The sequence below is a fragment of the Hordeum vulgare genome, chromosome 6H, assembly GCF_904849725.1.
Source record: "Hordeum vulgare subsp. vulgare chromosome 6H, MorexV3_pseudomolecules_assembly, whole genome shotgun sequence".
Taxonomy (NCBI): domain Eukaryota; kingdom Viridiplantae; phylum Streptophyta; class Magnoliopsida; order Poales; family Poaceae; genus Hordeum; species Hordeum vulgare.
In genome coordinates this window covers 448,015,350-448,032,845 of record NC_058523.1, presented here as the reverse complement: position 1 = coordinate 448,032,845, position 17,496 = coordinate 448,015,350, and positions in this window count along the sequence as shown.

Genomic DNA, 17,496 nt, shown 5'->3' with positions numbered 1-17,496 from the left:
GGATGAGATCATGTAATCGAGTTAGTTTTGACGGGGATTGATCCCTAGTATCCACTATGTTTTGAGATTGATCTTGCTACTACTTGGCTATGCTTAATGCTTGTCACTAGGGCCCGAGTGACATGATTTCAGATCTGAACCTATTATGTTGTCGCCAATATATGTGTGTTTTAGATCCTATCTTGCAAGTTGTAGTCACCTACTATGTGTTATGACCCAGCAACCCCGGAGTGACAATAGCCGGAATCACTCCCGGAGATGACCATAGTATGAGGAGTACATGTATTCACTAAGTGTTAATGCGTTGGTCCGGTTATTTATTAAAAGGAGATCCTCAATATCCCGTAGTTTCTGTTAGGACCCCGCTGCCACGGGAGGGATGGACAATAGATGTCATGCAAGTTCTTTTCCCTAAGCACGTATGACTACATACGGAAGACATGCCTACATTAGTTGACGAACTGGAGCTAGTTACTTATCTCTATGTGTTATAACTGTTGCATGATGAATAGCATCCGACATAATCATCCATCACCGATCTAATGCCTACGAATCTTTCATACTGGTCCTTGCTACATTACTTTCCGCTACTGCTGTCACTTTTCTACTACTAGTTACAGTTGCTACTGCTGCTATCACACTACTTTGCTACTGATACTTTGCTGCAGATACTAAACCTTTCATGTGTGGCTGAATTGACAACTCAACTACTAATACTTGAGAATATTCTTTGGCTTCCCCTTGAGTCGAATCAATAAATTTGGGTTGAATTGTTGAGGCATAATTTATGCCTAAGTAATTTTGGTGATTGATGACAGTACCGTACAGGACTAATCGTGTGTGTTAAGGTTTCAGGCAACATTCGTCAACGGCACAAGACGACACGACTCCTCTCTTCGGGAACGGAAGCATGGCGCTATCCTAGATTCTCTTCATTTGAGTCATAGGAAAGCCGTACTATTAAGAGGGGATCCGTAGTGGAAAGGTTTGGGTGGAATCTATCTTTGCACACGCACACCTCTATTTTCTCCCTTTCCTTTATCCATGGAGCGGCCCTCGCCGTTTTGTTCTTTGCGTCTCGGCAAAATGGTCCCAGCGGTAGTACCGCTGGTCCCGGCGGTAGTACCGCTGGACTGCCAGCGGTAGTACCGCTGCAGCCAGCGGTAGTACCGCTGGCTGGCGGTAGTACCGCCCCTGGTCAGCGGTAGTACCGCCAGGCTGACGGTAGTACCGCCCTGGCTGGCGGTAGTACCGCTCCAGGTGCCCTGTTCCACCTACCTAGCGGTAGTTCGTGGACGGACCCTTTTGCGAAGACTTTCTCGGCGGTAGTAGTTCTTATGCACTACCAAGGACCAGCGGTAGTACCGCTGGAAGGGCCAGCGGTAGTACCGCTGGAAGCCCCAGCGGTAGTACCGCTGCATACAGCGGTAGTACCGCCAGGCAGCGGTAGTACCGCTCCTTCCCAGCGGTAGTACCGCTGGATCTCGGGCAGAGAGTGGGAAAACGGTCTGAATTTCCCCCCACTATATAAAGGGTTCTTCTAGCTGAGGAACCCTATCTCTCACCTCTCCAAGCTCCATTGTTGCTCCACAAGCTTAAAAGTGCCCGATCTCTCTCCCTAGCCAATCAAACTTGTTGATTCTTTAGGGATTGGTTGAGAAGGCCTAGATCCACACTTCCACCAAGAGAAAAGTTGATTCCCCCACCTATCCCTTGCGGATCTTGTTACTCTTGGGTGTTTGAGCATCCTAGACGGTTGAGGTCACCTCGAAGTCATATTCCATTGTGGTGAAGCTTCGTGGTCTTGTTGGGAGCCTCCAAGCTTTGTGTGGAGTTGCCCCAACCTTGTTTATAAAGGTTCGGTCGCCGCCTTCAAGGGCACCTATAGTGGAATCACGGTACCTTGCATCGTGCGAGGGCGTGAGGAGAATACGGTGGCCTTAGTGGCTTTTTGGGGAGCATTGTGCCTCCACACCGCTCCAACGGAGACGTACTTCCTGTCAAAGGGAAGGAACTTCGGTAACACATCCTCGTCTCCATCGGTTCCACTTGTGGTTATCTCTAACCTTTACTTTGTATTTGCTTTTCCTTGTGACAATATCTTACTTGTCCTAATAGGTCTTGTTGATAGCTTCTATAGGGGTCACCTCTTTGTCATATTATTTGTGAACCCGTATAGTGTTTACCTTAACTTGTTAAGATTAATTAAAAAGTGGTCGTTGTCTATTCACCCCCCTCTAGCCAACCATATCGATCCTTTCAATTGGTATCAGAGCCACGTCTCTTTATTAAGGGTTTAACCACCCGAAGAGTATGGAAGGCGAAGAGGAAGTGAACCATGGGCAACCCGAGGGCATGGACTTGACTTCGGTCACAAGGGACGACTTGAATACGGCTATGGCAGCCCTCAAGACGTCCTTGACGAGCGAAGTCAAAACCATGCTTAAGGAATTAATTGATGGTCTTAAAAGTTCACCCGAACCGGCTTTAGTGGTTAAACCCACCATTTCCGATTCGGAGGCCAACTCCTCTAAGGAAGCGGCTAAAGGTATGCAACCTGCTTCACCTCACGAAAAGGATGGGACTGGAACACATGCCTCTGTTCCACCTCCCATGACTTATGGAGGACCCGTTCTCGCACCTCGTCTTAATCCTGTTGGTCCTCCTCCTAAACTTGTGAAAGGTGACTTTGCTAACTGGGTATTTTCTATTAAGTCTCATTTGAATCACAGCTCAACAAACTTGTGGAGAATTATCGAGCAACGATATTACCCCCATGACCCAAGCAACCTCACTCCAAGAGAAGATGCAGACAATCAATATAATCACTCTGCGCTGTTTATCCTTCAGTCTGCTGTGCCACCTGAAGATCTTCCCCACTTACGTCCCTTCACATTGGCCAAGGATTGTTGGGAGCATATTATGGTGTTGTATAAGGGAAGCTCAAGTATTCAACGATCCAACTATGAAGTGATACTTGATCAGGCCGATGAGTTTGTGATGAAGGAAGAAGAGGACCCTCGTGATCTCTATCGGAGGGTGACTGCTATTGCTGTGGCACTAAAGGATCATGGAAGTAAGGATGTGGATGACACTTGGGTCAGACGCAAGTTTCTCAAAGCCATCATGCCTTTCAACAAAGCCATGTCATCTGTCATTCGTTAGCGGCCAGACTTTCACTCTTTGTCTTCCAGTGAAGTGTTGGATGAGTTCATTGCAATGTCAATCATGAATGAAACAGCCGACAATGCACTTGCTCGTGTCCGATCAAAAACCACTTCACCCAAACTTGCGTTGAAAGCAAGAGTAATGCTTGAAGAAGAAGAAGAAGATGAGGAAGAGGAGAGCTGCCCGGAAGACACAAAGTATGCCTATCATGAGCACATGGATCTTGCATCAAGGCAATTCTGGGGAAATAAAAGGAACTCAAGACCAACCTTCAACAAGAACAACTCAAGTGGTTTCAAACCCAAACAACGAGTAAGGACATGTTATAACTGTGGCAACGTGAGTCACTTCGTGGCAGAATGTCCATATGAGAAGAGAGAAGACAATGGAGGCAAGCTCATTCGCAAAGACAAAACCAAATCATTTCCAATCAAGAACAACTTTGTGAAGAAACCTCACCCAAAAGGAATGGTGGCCCTGGAGGAGTATCCTTTTGATGATGATGATGATGATGATGATACAGTGGCAACGGCAACTGGTGCTATAGCCACTACCCCTTCCCAGAAGGTGTCTCTCTTCAACGCCCCCAACGAGAACCACATCACCAAGTGCCTCATGGCAAAAGGTACCAATCAGGTAACTTCTATCATTAAGACCAACATTACTTCTGCTCCTTCATTGTTAAATTGTGTAGAAGGTAGTGATGTTGGAGAACTTAATGAGCATGATCTTGATAAGTTTCTATGCACTATTAAGGGAGAAACCAAGAAGCATTTTGTTGCTCTCTTGGAACAACTGGGTGAGGCCACTGACCTTATTGAGTCTCATGAGGAGACCATCTCCGAGCTTCATGGACATAGTCGTGACTATGCCGATGAAATTGCCGAATTATCTAGTACTCTAGAAGAAGAGCGCACTCTTCGTTTGGCTCTTGAGGAGTCATATAACGATGACTGCACTAAAATGCAAAAGAAACTGGATCATGATGTTGTTCTTACTCGCATGCTTAAATCTGAAAAGTATGCTCTTGAGGTTGGCCGTGACAGACTCAAAGAAGAGTTTGACATACTTGACAAGGCCCACAAAGCCTTGAAAGGTGCTCATTTCACTCTGAAAGAGTCTCATGATCAACTCCAAGCAAAGCTTACCAAGGAGATCTCTACTTGTCCTCCCTTTGTGCTAATTGATAATACTTGTGCAACTAACCCTTGTTGTGAGCATGTTCATCTTGTGGAAGAAAATGCCAAGTTAAAGGAGAAACTTGAGAAGGGCCTTGTGTCATGCAGACAAGGTGAGAAGAGTCTGAACGATCTCTTGAGCACTCAAAAGGGTGTTGTAGGAAAGGAAGGAATTGGACTTACCTCCAAGTCAAAAGGTAAAAGAAAGAACAAGAGCAAACGATCTCTCACCCTCATGGACATCTTTGTCAAGGAGGGTGAGGGGACTCAGAAGGTGAACAGGAACAAGGTGGACTATGGGAACCTCAAGAAGGGCAAAGCCGCTCCTACTAACACAGCCGGCAAACTCAATTCCTCTTATGTGTTATGTTGTGCTAGTGATGGGCATGTTTATGCCAGATTTATTGGTTCCTACGATGAAGATATTGAATGGGCTATCTGGGTTCCTAAGACCCTTGTCTCTAACATGAAAGGACCCATTAAAAAATGGGTACCTAAAACCAAGCCTTGATCTATTGCAAGAGTTTGCTTCCGGTGGGGTGTCATGGTTGCTCGATAGTGGAGCAACAAATCATATGACCGGAAGCAAGGACTTAGTGGTGGATGTGCATCCTTCTCCATCTATGCCCACCCATGTCCAATTCGCTGATGCATCCTCGTCAAAGGTATTGGGATTTGGTAAGGTGGTCGTCTCTCAAGATTTGTCTATTGAGAAGGTCATGCTTGTTGAGTCTCTTGCCTACAATTTACTTTCCGTTCGTCAACTTGCAATCATGGGTTTTTCCACATTCTTTAATATTGACACTGTGGTCCTCCTAAGGAGCAAAACTCTTAAAGTAGCCTATGTTGGACATGTCGAAAATGGTCTCTATGTGGTAAACTTTTCAAAGCGACCCACTAAGACTGCGACATGTCTAATGGCTAAAGTTGACGTGGGCTGGCTTTGGCATCGCCGTTTAGCTCATGTCAATATGAGGTCTTTGCAAAGTCTTCTGACAGGGGACCATGTTCGTGGACTAACAAATGTGAGCTTTGCTAAAGATCGTGTTTGCAGTGCTTGCATTGAAGGAAAGATTCATGAAACTGCTCATCGTCCAATAACTCTTATCTACACTAAGAGGCCATTGGAACTTCTTCACATGGATCTGTTTGGTCCTCCAACATTTGATAGTCTTGGAGGCAGAAAGTATTGCTTAGTCATTGTTGACGATTACTCAAGATATACCTGGGTATATTTCTTCAAAAGGAAGAGTGAAACTCAACAAACGGTCATCAACTTTGCCAATGAAGTGCAACGTCAACATGAAGCAAAGATCTTGATGATTAGGAGTGACAACGGCACCGAGTTCAAGAACTATACCCTAGATGAGTTTCTAGGTGATGAGGGAATAAAGCACCAATATTCTGCACCATATACCCCTCAGCAAAACGGCGTGGCAGAAAGGAAGAACCGGACCTTGATAGACGCTGCAAGAACAATGATGGCAGAATTCAAATCTCCATACAACTTCTGGGCAGAGGCCATCAACACAGCATGTCATGCGTCCAATTGGCTCTACATCCGCAAAGGCTTGAACAAGACTCCGTATGAGATTCTAACTGGAAACAAACCCAATCTCAAGTACTTCCGGGTATTCGGTTGTAAGTGTTTCATTCTTAAAAAGGGAGCTCGGTTAGCTAAATTTGACTCTAGAGCACATGAGGGTATCTTTGTTGGTTATGCTACAAACTCTCATGCTTACCGTGTCCTCAACAAGTCCACCGGACTAATTGAGGAGACGTGTAACGTGGAGTTTGACGAAAATAATGGCTCCCAAGTGGAGCAAAGTGGTCTTTGTGATATAGGTGATGAAATTCCTCCCGAAGCCATAAGAAGAATGGGGATTGGTCAAATACTCCCCATTGAGGAACCCCTTGTGGCCGAAGGAGAAGGACAATGCTCTACTCAAGTGGAGCCATCACCCCCACAAGCCCCACACGCTTCCGATGAACAAAGAGAAGACTCTCAACAAGTTGATCAAGCTCTCGGTCAAGATCAATTGCCTAACAATGGTGATATGCCCACTCAAGCACTACCCCAAGACCTTGAACCAACACGAGATCAAGATCAAGAGCAACCACTAATACAAGATCAAACTAGTGAACCTGCTCAAGTCGAAGGACAAAGTGATCAGGAGACTGTCTCACAATTCCCTTCTGGAGCTCCAACAACCGGCTCAAGACGCAAGGGCAAACAAAAGATACAAGTCGATGCTCCCCTGTTATCTAATGAAGAACTCTTGGAGCGTCGAGCAGCCAAGAATGCGAACAAGCTGAAAGCCAAGTCACATCTTATGAAGAATGTTCTTGGTAGTTTAAAAAGGGGAGTATCTACCCGTCAACAGCTTTGGAATTATTGTGAGCATCACGCGTTTGTCTCGTATTGTGAACCTCAACAGGTACATGAAGCGCTCGATGATGAGGATTGGCTTATGGCCATGCCCGAAGAACTTAACAACTTCGAGCGCAACCAAGTATGGGATCTAGTGCCACGACCAACGAAGGAACATAATGTCATCGGGACCAAATGGATATTCAAGAACAAGCAAGATGCAAATGGAATTGTGATTCGAAACAAGGCAAGGTTGGTGGCTCAAGGCTACTCCCAAGTCGAGGGTATCGACTACGGTGAAACCTTTGCCCCTGTCGCTCGTCTAGAATCTATTCGCATGCTACTTGCTTTTGCTTCTCATCATAACTTCAAATTACAGCAAATGGATGTGAAAAGTGCATTTCTTAATGGTCCTTTAAATGAGTTGGTATATGTCAAACAACCCCCGGGATTCGAACATCCCAAGCTCCCCAATCATGTGTACAAACTCAATAAGGCACTCTATGGTCTTAAACAAGCCCCACGCGCGTGGTATGAGTACCTTACTGAGTTGTTACAAGATCGTGGGTTTGAAATTGGGAAGATTGATCCCACTCTTTTTACTAAGAGGGTTAAAGGGGATTTGTTCATATGCCAACTATATGTTGATGATATTATGTTTGGCTCTCCTAACATTTCATTCAATGAAGAATTTGTTGCGCTAATGACTGAGAAGTTTGAGATGTCCATGATGGGAGAGTTGAAGTTTTTCCTCGGATTCGAGATTAAACAAGGTCTAGAAGGGACATTCATCAAACAAGCCAAGTACACTCAAGACATGCTCAAACGGTTCGAGCTCGAAGATGTCAAACCGGTCAAGTTTCCCATGCCAACTAGATGCAAGCTTGACAGTGATCCCAATGGTAAAGCAGTGGATCAAAAGGTATACCGCTCCATGATTGGATCCCTCCTTTACCTTTGTGCATCTAGACCGGATATTATGTTGAGTGTAGGGATATGTGCACGGTTTCAATCCGCACCAAAAGAAAGTCATTACATGGCTGTCAAACGAATCTTTCGATATTTGGCTCATACCCCAAACTTTGGCCTCTGGTATCCCAAAGGAGCAAACTTCAATCTAGTTGGCTATTCTGACTCAGATTGGGCTGGAGATTGTGTGGAGAGGAAGTCAACATCTGGAGGGTGCCAATTCCTTGGTCGCTCTTTGGTAAGTTGGTCTTCAAAGAAGCAGAACTGTGTCTCCTTATCATCCACCGAAGCTGAGTATGTGGCAGCTGCAAGTTGTTGTGCACAATTGCTATGGATGAGGCAAACTTTAAAGGATTATGGTGTCACTTGTGACAAAGTGCCTCTTCTATGTGACAATCAAAGCGCCATCAAGATTTCCCTCAACCCAGTGCAACATAGCAAAACCAAACATATTGATATTCGTCATCACTTCATCCGTGAACATATCAAGCTAGGTGATATTGAGGTTCACTTCATTCACACTGAAGAGCAACTTGCAGATATTTTCACCAAGCCACTTGATGAAGCAAGGTTCCGGGAGTTAAGGCATGAGCTAAATATCATTGATTCAAGTAATGTGGATTGAAACTAGGCACATTGCACCTCACTTCACATTCCATCTTGGTCTAGATGTAGGCATGGACATAGGGGGAGTGTTGTTCTCTCAATAAACTCTCCCTCCCCATATTATGCGTAAATCAATCTAGTCTTTCACTTTAGCCATTGTCAAATGGTACTTGTGCTTCAAAGACGAGCATTGGTCATGAACCCAAGGATAATTCTTCGCGGTGTCATACCATTGTCTCAAACATAGGTGGCCACGGCCACCGCCCCTCCATCCTCTCGTGCGTATAAAGGAGAGGATATACAATGACAAGTCAGTACATTTTCTTGGAAGTCATCCCTTCTTACTCACTTGTCATATGCCCAAGCCCCTCTCTTTTCTTAAAGCCGCGCTGCGACATTTGCAACGGTACTACCGCCAGGGTAGCAGTACTATCGCCAGGGGTAGCGGTACTACCGCCAGGACCCCAGCGGTACTACCGCCAGGGGTAGCGGTACTACCGCCAGGACCACAGCGGTACTACCGCCAGTGGTAGCGGTACTACCGCCAGAGCTCAAAATCTAACTCGGCCGGCTGGAATATTTCTAGGGTTTCGAGGGGGAGCGGTACTACCGCCAGGACCCCAGCGGTACTACCGCTGCACTCCAGCGGTACTACCGCCAGGTCAGCGGTACTACCGCTGCACCCCAGCGGTACTACCGCCAGGTCAGCGGTACTACCGCTGCACCCGAGCGGTACTACCGCTGTCAGTACCCCTTGGGCTATATAAAGGGAGGGGGAGCCCGATTTTCAATCTGTTTCTTCTTCCTCGCGGCTCCTCCCTCCCCTACCCCGAAAACCCCCCGATTGGATCTCACTTCGTGGAGCTCTTTCTCCCCGTTGGTGTGGAAAGGCTGCCTCACTTCTTCTTCCTCCTCCAAAGCCATGAATCCCGGTAACAAAAGCTCCTCCCTTCTTCTATTTTGTTGTTCTTCGTGTTCTAGGGCTAGGAGCATTGGGGATTGGATTCATCTTGTTGATCCTATGGTTAGTTATTGGATGGCATGAAGGAACTTTTGAGGGGAGCATAGGTCCAATGGTTGTTGTTATGATTGCTGCCATGGTTTAGGATTTCACCGTCTTAGATCGAATATTTGAACTTTTGGATTAGATCTGAAACGTGCTCTCTCTTGCCTAGGCATGTTTGCACCTCGTATTACTATGTGTTCCTCTTGTCATTAGGGCTGGGGTGTACGCCTTAATGTTCATATTCAGTCCATGCCCTCGAAAACGAGTTTTTCATGTGTAATCTGAAAGTCAAACCCCCAGCGGTACTACCGCCAGGGGGTAGCGGTACTACCACTAGGCCCCAGCGGTACTACCGCCAGGGGTAGCGGTACTACTGCTATGACCCCCAGCGGTACTACCGCCGGGGGTGGCGGTACTACCGCCAGAAGCATTCACGGTGTATTTTCTCTTTTGCTTAGCAATGCATGTTTTCGTTTTCTGCTCTTTCAAGATCCATTGCCTTGACTTTTCTTGTCGCCTCTTTTTCGCTTTGTGGTCTGTGTCACAGGTGGCTCTGCTCGCCGTTCGAACCCCCCACGGGACACGGCATCCAAACAGTTTCGCAACACAGAGGCGCCCGAGGGGTCTGCCACGTCCGGTCTTCCCCCTAAGAAGAAGTCCTTTAAGAAGGTCGCTCACAAGGACAAGAGGGTGAATATCCGCACAATGTCTCCCAAGGATTTTCTGCAATTTCGCACCAAGAACCACTATCTGCAGGAGAGGGAGAAGATCGATGGTGTTGAAAATGTCTGGGTTAAGGACCATTGCAGGATATATCGAGATGTCATTGCAAACTTCAAGAAGAACTATGTCTCTGTCCAGTGGATTGATCTGGTACACCTTCAGCGGCACACAGAGTACTTTGGTGATGCCCTTGCTTTGATTGACAAGATGGGCCTCAAAAACATCATCTCCTTCAAGACGGACTTTGACCCCACGGCAGTTGCTCAGTTCTATGTCACAGTTCACTTCTCCCCTGATGAACAGCGCTCCATGATATGGATGACTGGGCCACAGAAGATGACTGGTTCCTGGACAGAGTTCATGCAGTTCCTGCACGTTGATTTTCAGGGTGCTGACACCCCTCTTGGGCTGCGTCCTCACGCTCCAGCCCCCACTGATAAGGGCCTCGCAAAGGACAGACTGTAGACACTCTATCTGAGGAAGGGGGTGCTTCCCAAGCACCTGGACATCATGCACCGCATCTTTCAGAACACCCTCTTCCCTCGGAGTGGTAACTTCGACGAGGTCCATGGCTCCTTGGCTGAGATGTTGTTACTGTGTGAGGAGGCTATGTCTATGGAGTCTGCTCAACTGGATATTGCAGATGTGATGTTCACAGAACTATGGAACTGCATCATCAACCGTAAGGTCCCTATCTACGGGCCTTACCTGTTTGCATACATCTGCCATGAGTGGCAACAGGCGTTTCCGGATGAGGTGCTCTACGCACAGTCTGACTACATTGTGCATGACCCAATCAAGCTGCGCGTCAAGGACAAGTGGGCCAACCCATCTTCATCTTCTCAGCACATGGACACTGATACAGAGACAGCTGCTGGTAGAGGACCTGCCTCTCAGTCCCGCTCGTCTGCCATGCCATCTTGGGCTATCAAGTTGCAGGACAAGATGAAGACTCTCTTCTGTATGCAGGCCAAGGGTCAGTATCAGACACACGTGGCTCAGAAGCAGAGCCGCCAGAGACATAAGCGTGTTCTCAGGACCTTGGATGTGGACATCTTCAGTGGCTCAGAGGACGACATCACGCCTGAGGCCACGTGGATGCAGGCTCAGGGGTACCAGTGGTCGGGTGATGAGGCGCAAGATGAGGAGGAGACTGACCAGGAGGGGACCGACGAGTCTGGTGATCCTGAGGACGAGGAGTAGCTACCTGTGACATTAGGTGTGCCCCCTTTTTGGTGTCTTGTGCCAAAGGGGGAGAGAGTCTAGGAATTTGATTTCATTCGATCTTGCATTCGATCTTGCATTGCTTTGCCTTATTTGCTTTGAACTTGGTTTGCTTCGTTTGCTATCTTGTGTGAGACATGATATTTCCTATGTGAGATTAGATTTATTTCCATCATATGCTGTGAGTCATATGTCATATATCTCTATCTTTTTACTCTCATATTATTATCCATGCAAATCCGGTATTGTCATCAATCCACCAAAAAGGGGGAGATTGTTGAGGCATAATTTATGCCTAAGTAATTTTGGTGATTGATGACAGTACCGTACAGGACTAATCGTGTGTGTCAAGGTTTCAGGAAACATTCGTCAACGGCACAAGACGACACGACTCCTCTCTTCGGGAACGGAAGCATGGCGCTATCCTAGATTCTCTTCATTTGAGTCATAGGAAAGCCGTACTATTAAGAGGGGATCCGTAGTGGAAAGGTTTGGGTGGAATCTATCTTTGCACACGCACACCTCTATTTTCTCCCTTTCCTTTATCCATGGAGCGGCCCTCGCCGTTTTGTTCTTTGCGTCTCGGCAAAATGGTCCCAGCGGTAGTACCGCTGGACTGCCAGCGGTAGTACCGCTGCAGCCAGCGGTAGTACCGCCCCTGGTCAGCGGTAGTACCGCCAGGCTGACGGTAGTACCGCCCTGGCTGGCGGTAGTACCGCTCCAGGTGCCCTGTTCCACCTACCTAGCGGTAGTTCGTGGACGGACCCTTTTGCGAAGACTTTCTCGGCGGTAGTAGTTCTTATGCACTACCAAGGACCAGCGGTAGTACCGCTGGAAGGGCCAGCGGTAGTACCGCTGGTGCCAGCGGTAGTACCGCTGGAAGCCCCAGCGGTAGTACCGCTGCATACAGCGGTAGTACCGCCAGGCAGCGGTAGCACCGCTCCTTCCCAGCGGTAGTACCGCTGGATCTCGGGCAGAGAGTGGGAAAACGGTCTGAATTTCCCCCCACTATATAAAGGGTTCTTCTAGCTGAGGAACCCTATCTCTCACCTCTCCAAGCTCCATTGTTGCTCCACAAGCTTAAAAGTGCCCGATCTCTCTCCCTAGCCAATCAAACTTGTTGATTCTTTAGGGATTGGTTGAGAAGGCCTAGATCCACACTTCCACCAAGAGAAAAGTTGATTCCCCCACCTATCCCTTGCGGATCTTGTTACTCTTGGGTGTTTGAGCATCCTAGACGGTTGAGGTCACCTCGAAGTCATATTCCATTGTGGTGAAGCTTCGTGGTCTTGTTGGGAGCCTCCAAGCTTTGTGTGGAGTTGCCCCAACCTTGTTTGTAAAGGTTCGGTCGCCGCCTTCAAGGGCACCTATAGTGGAATCACGGTACCTTGCATCGTGCGAGGGCGTGAGGAGAATACGGTGGCCTTAGTGGCTTTTTGGGGAGCATTGTGCCTCCACACCGCTCTAACGGAGACGTACTTCCTGTCAAAGGGAAGGAACTTCGGTAACACATCCTCGTCTCCATCGGTTCCACTTGTGGTTATCTCTAACCTTTACTTTGTATTTTCTTTTTCTTGTGACAATATCTTACTTGTCTTAATAGGTCTTGTTGATAGCTTCTATAGGGGTCACCTCTTTGTCATATTATTTGTGAACCCGTATAGTGTTTACCTTAACTTGTTAAGATTAATTAAAAAGTGGTCGTTGTCTATTCACCCCCCCTCTAGCCAACCATATCGATTCTTTCACTCTACCCTCGAAAACTATTGCGATCCCCTATACTTGTGGGTTATCAGACATGCACTCATCGTGAATTTGCTATAATACTCATTGAGCTTCACTTATATCTTTTGAGCTAGATAATTTTGCTCTAGTGCTTCACCTAAATCTTTGTAGAGCACGGCGGTGTCATATTTTGTAGAAATAGAAACTCTTGATCTTCACTTATATCTTTTTGAGACTGCTCTCTCTAAGTAAATTGGTAATTGGCGTGTGCTATGAAAGTAGTCCTAAAGATGATAGGCATCCAAAGAGGATATAATAAAAACTTCCATATCCAAGTGCATTGATTAGTAAGAGAAGTTTGATTCCTAACAATTAAGTTTTGAGATATGGATTTGGTAATATTAGAGTTATGTTAGTAGGGTGTTGTGAATCTAGAAATACTTGTGTTGAAGTTAGTGATTCCCGTAGCATGCACGTACGGTGAACCGCTATGTTAGGAAGTCGAAGCATACTTGATTTATTGATTGTCATCCTTTGTGTGGCGGTCGGGATCGCGCGATGGTTAACACCTACCAACCCTTCCCCTAGGAGTATGCGTTTAGCACTTTGTTTCTATTACTAATAAAACTTTCGCAATAAGTATATGAGTTCTTCATGACTAATGTGAGTCCATGGTATAGATGCACGTTCACCTTCCACCATTGCTAGCCTCTCTAGTGCCGCGCAACTTTCGCCGGTGAACAAACCCACCATATACCTTCTTCAAAACAGCCACCATACCTACCTATTATGGCATTTTCATAGCCATTCTGAGATATATTGTCATGCAACTCCCACTGTTCCATCTCATGACTTGTGCCGTCACTTTAATATTGCCATTGCATGATCGTAAGATAGCTAGCGAGATGTTTCAACGTTATACGCTAAGCTAGATCGTTGCACATCCCGGTACAGTGCTGGAGGCATTTCCTATAGAGTCATCATTGTCCTAAGTATTGAGTTGTGAGTAAATAAAAGTGTGATGATCATCATTGTTAGAGCATTGTCCCATGTGAGGAAAAAAAGAGGCCAAAGATTCACACCAAAAAAATGAGAAAAAAGAGAGGCCAAAGAGCCCAAACAAAAAATGGGAAAAAAGAGAGAAGGGACAATGCTACTATCTTCTTCCACACCTGTGCTTCAAAATAGCACCATGTTCTTCATGATAGAGAGTCTCTTGTTTTGACACTTCCATATACTAGTGGGAATTTTCATTATATAACTTGGCTTGTATATTCCAATGATGGGCTTCCTCAAAATTGCCCTAGGTCTTCGTGAGCAACCAAGTTGGGTGCATACCCACTAATTTTCCTTTTGAGATTTCACACACTTATAGCTCTTGTGCATCCATTGCATAGCAATCCCTACTCATTCACATTGATTGCTATTGATGGGCATCTCCATAGCCCATTAATACGCCAAGTCAATGTCACCATCTCCTCCTTTTTGCCTGACAACCTCCACCACACTCTATTCCACCTATAGTGCTATATCCATGGCTCACGCTCATGTATTGCGTGAGTGTTGAAAAAGATTGAGAAAGTAAGAGTGCGAAAACAATTACTTGGCCAATACCGGGGTTGTGCATGATTTACATTAGTTGTGTGAGGATGATGGAGCATAGCGAGACTATATCATTTCGTAGGGATAACTTTCCTTGGCTTGTTATTTTGAAAGTTCATGACTACCTTGCTAGTTTGCTTGAAGTATTGTTGTTTTCATGTCAATAGCAAACTATTGTTTCGAATCTTACGGATCTGAACATTCATGTCACATGAAATAAGTTACAAAGGAAAAATATGCTAGGTAGCATTCCACATCAAAAATTCAGTCTTTATCACTTCCCTACTCGAGGACAAGCAGGAGTTAAGCTTGGGGATGCTTGATACGTCTCCAACGTATCTATAATTTTTGATGGTTCCATGCTATTATATTGTCAACTTTGGATGTTTTGCATGCATGAATATGTTATTTTATATCTTTTTTGGGACTAACCTATTAACTCAGTGCCAAGTGACAGTTTCTGTTTTTTCCGTGTTTTGACCTTTTTCAGAGGAGAATTTTAAACGGAGTCCAAACGGAACAAAACCTAAGGAATGATTTTTTCCATAACAGAAAATACGAGGAGACTTGAGAACCAAGGCAGGGGACCTCGGGGGAGGTCACAGGCCCCCTAGCCACGGCCTGGGGGATGCCTAGCAGGCTTGTGGACCCCCCGTGGCTCCTCTGCCCTACCTCTTTCGCCTATAAATTCTCTAAAAATCAAAACCCATGGAAGAGAGCCACGAAAATACTTTTCCGCCGCCGCAAGCTTCTATCTCTGCAAGATCCCATCCGGGGACCGTTCTAGTGCCCTCCCGGAGGGGGGATTCGGACACGGAGAGCTTCTTCATCAACACCATTGCCTCTCCGATGATGCGTGAGTAGTTCACCACCGACCTTTGGGTCCATAGCTAGTAGCTAAATGGCTTCTTCTCTCTCTTGGATCTTCAATACAAAGTTCTCCATGATCTTCATGGAGATCTATCCGATGTAACTTTCTTTTGCGGTGTGTTTGTCGAGATCCGATGAATTGTGGATTTATGATCAGATTATCTATGAATATTATTTGAGTCTCCTCTGATCTCTTATATGCATGATTTCGTATCCTTGTAATTCTCTTTGAGTTGTGGGTTTCGTTTGGCCAACTTGATCTATAATTCTTGCAATGCGAGAAGTGCTTGGTTTTGGGTTCATACCGTGCGGTGTCCTCACCTCGTGACAGAAGGGTTAGCGAGGCACGCATCGTGTTGTTGCCATCAAGGGTAAAAAGATTGGGTTTATATCATATTGCATGAATTTATCCCTCTACATCATGTCATCTTGCTTAAAGCGTTACTCTGTTTGTTATGAACTCAATACACTAGATGCATGCTGGATAGGTGTCGATGTGTGGAGTAATAGTAGTAGATGCAGAAAGTATCGGCCTACTTGTCTCGGATGTGATGCCTATATGTATGATCATTGCCTTAGATATCATCATGACTTTGCGCGATTCTATCAATTGCTTGACAGTAATTCGTTCACCCACCGTAATACTTGCTATCATGAGAGAAGCCTCTAGTGAACACTATGGCCCCCAGGTCTACTTCACATCATATTTTCAGATCTACACTTTTACTTTGTTGCACTTTCCACCTTCAGATCTCACCTTGCAAATAATCATGAAAGGATTGATAACCCCTTTATAGCGTTGGGTGCAAGTTTGTTTGTTTTTGCGCAGGTACATTGGTGCCTCATCTTGATACTCCTACTGGATTGATACCTTGGTTCCCAAACTGAGGGAAATACTTATCGCTACTGTGCTGCATCACCCTTTCCTCTTCAAGGTAAAAACCAACGCAAGCTCAAGAGGTAGCAATCATCATTATTAGAGCATCGTCCCATGTGAGGAAAGAAAAAGAAAAGAGGCCAATGGTGCCCACCAAAAAATGAAATGAAAAAAAGAGGCCAAAGAGCCCAAACAAAAACAAATGACGAGAGAAAAAGAGAGAAGGGACAATGCTACTATCTTTTTCCACACTTGTGATTCAAAATAGCACCATGTTCTTCATGATAGAGAGTCTCTTCTTTTGTCACTTTCATATACTAGTGGGAATTTTTATTATATAACTTGGCTTGTATATTCCAATGATGGGCTTCGTGAAAATTGCCCTAGGTCTTCATGAGAAAGGAAGTTGGGTGCACACCCACTAGTTTTCTTTTTGAGTTTTCATACACTTATAGCTCTAGTGCATCCGATGCATGGAAATCCCTACTCATTCACATTGATATATATTGATGGGCATCTCCATAACCCATTGATACGCCGAGTCGATGTGACCATCTCCTCCTTTTTGCCTCACAACCTCCACCACACTCTATTCCACCTATAGTGCTATATCCATGGCTCACGCTCATGTATTGCGTGAGAGTTGAAAAAGTTTGAGAAAGTAAGAGTGCGAAAACAATTACTTGGCCAATACCGGGGTTGTGCATGATTTAAATTCTTTGTGTGGGGATGGTGGAGCATAGCCAAACTATATGATTTTGTAGGGATAACTTTCTTTGGCCTTGTTGTTTCAAAAGTTCATGATTACTTTGCTAGTATGCTTGAAGCATTATCTTTTTCATGTCAATATTAAACTATTGTTTTGAATCTTATGGATCTCAACATTCATGCCACAATAAAGAAGTTACAAAAGAATAAATATGTTTGGTAGCATTCCACATCAAAAATTGAATCTTTATCACTTCCCTACTCGAGGACGAGCAGGAGTTAAGATTGGGGAAGCTTGATACGTCTCCAACGTATCTATAATATTTCATTGTTCCATGCTGTTATATTATCAACTTGGGATGTCTTATATGCATTTATATGCCATTTGCGAGTTTCTGTTTTTTCCGTGTTTTTGACTTTTTGAGAAAAGAATATTAAACGGAGTCCAAACGGAATAAAACCCGCGGGA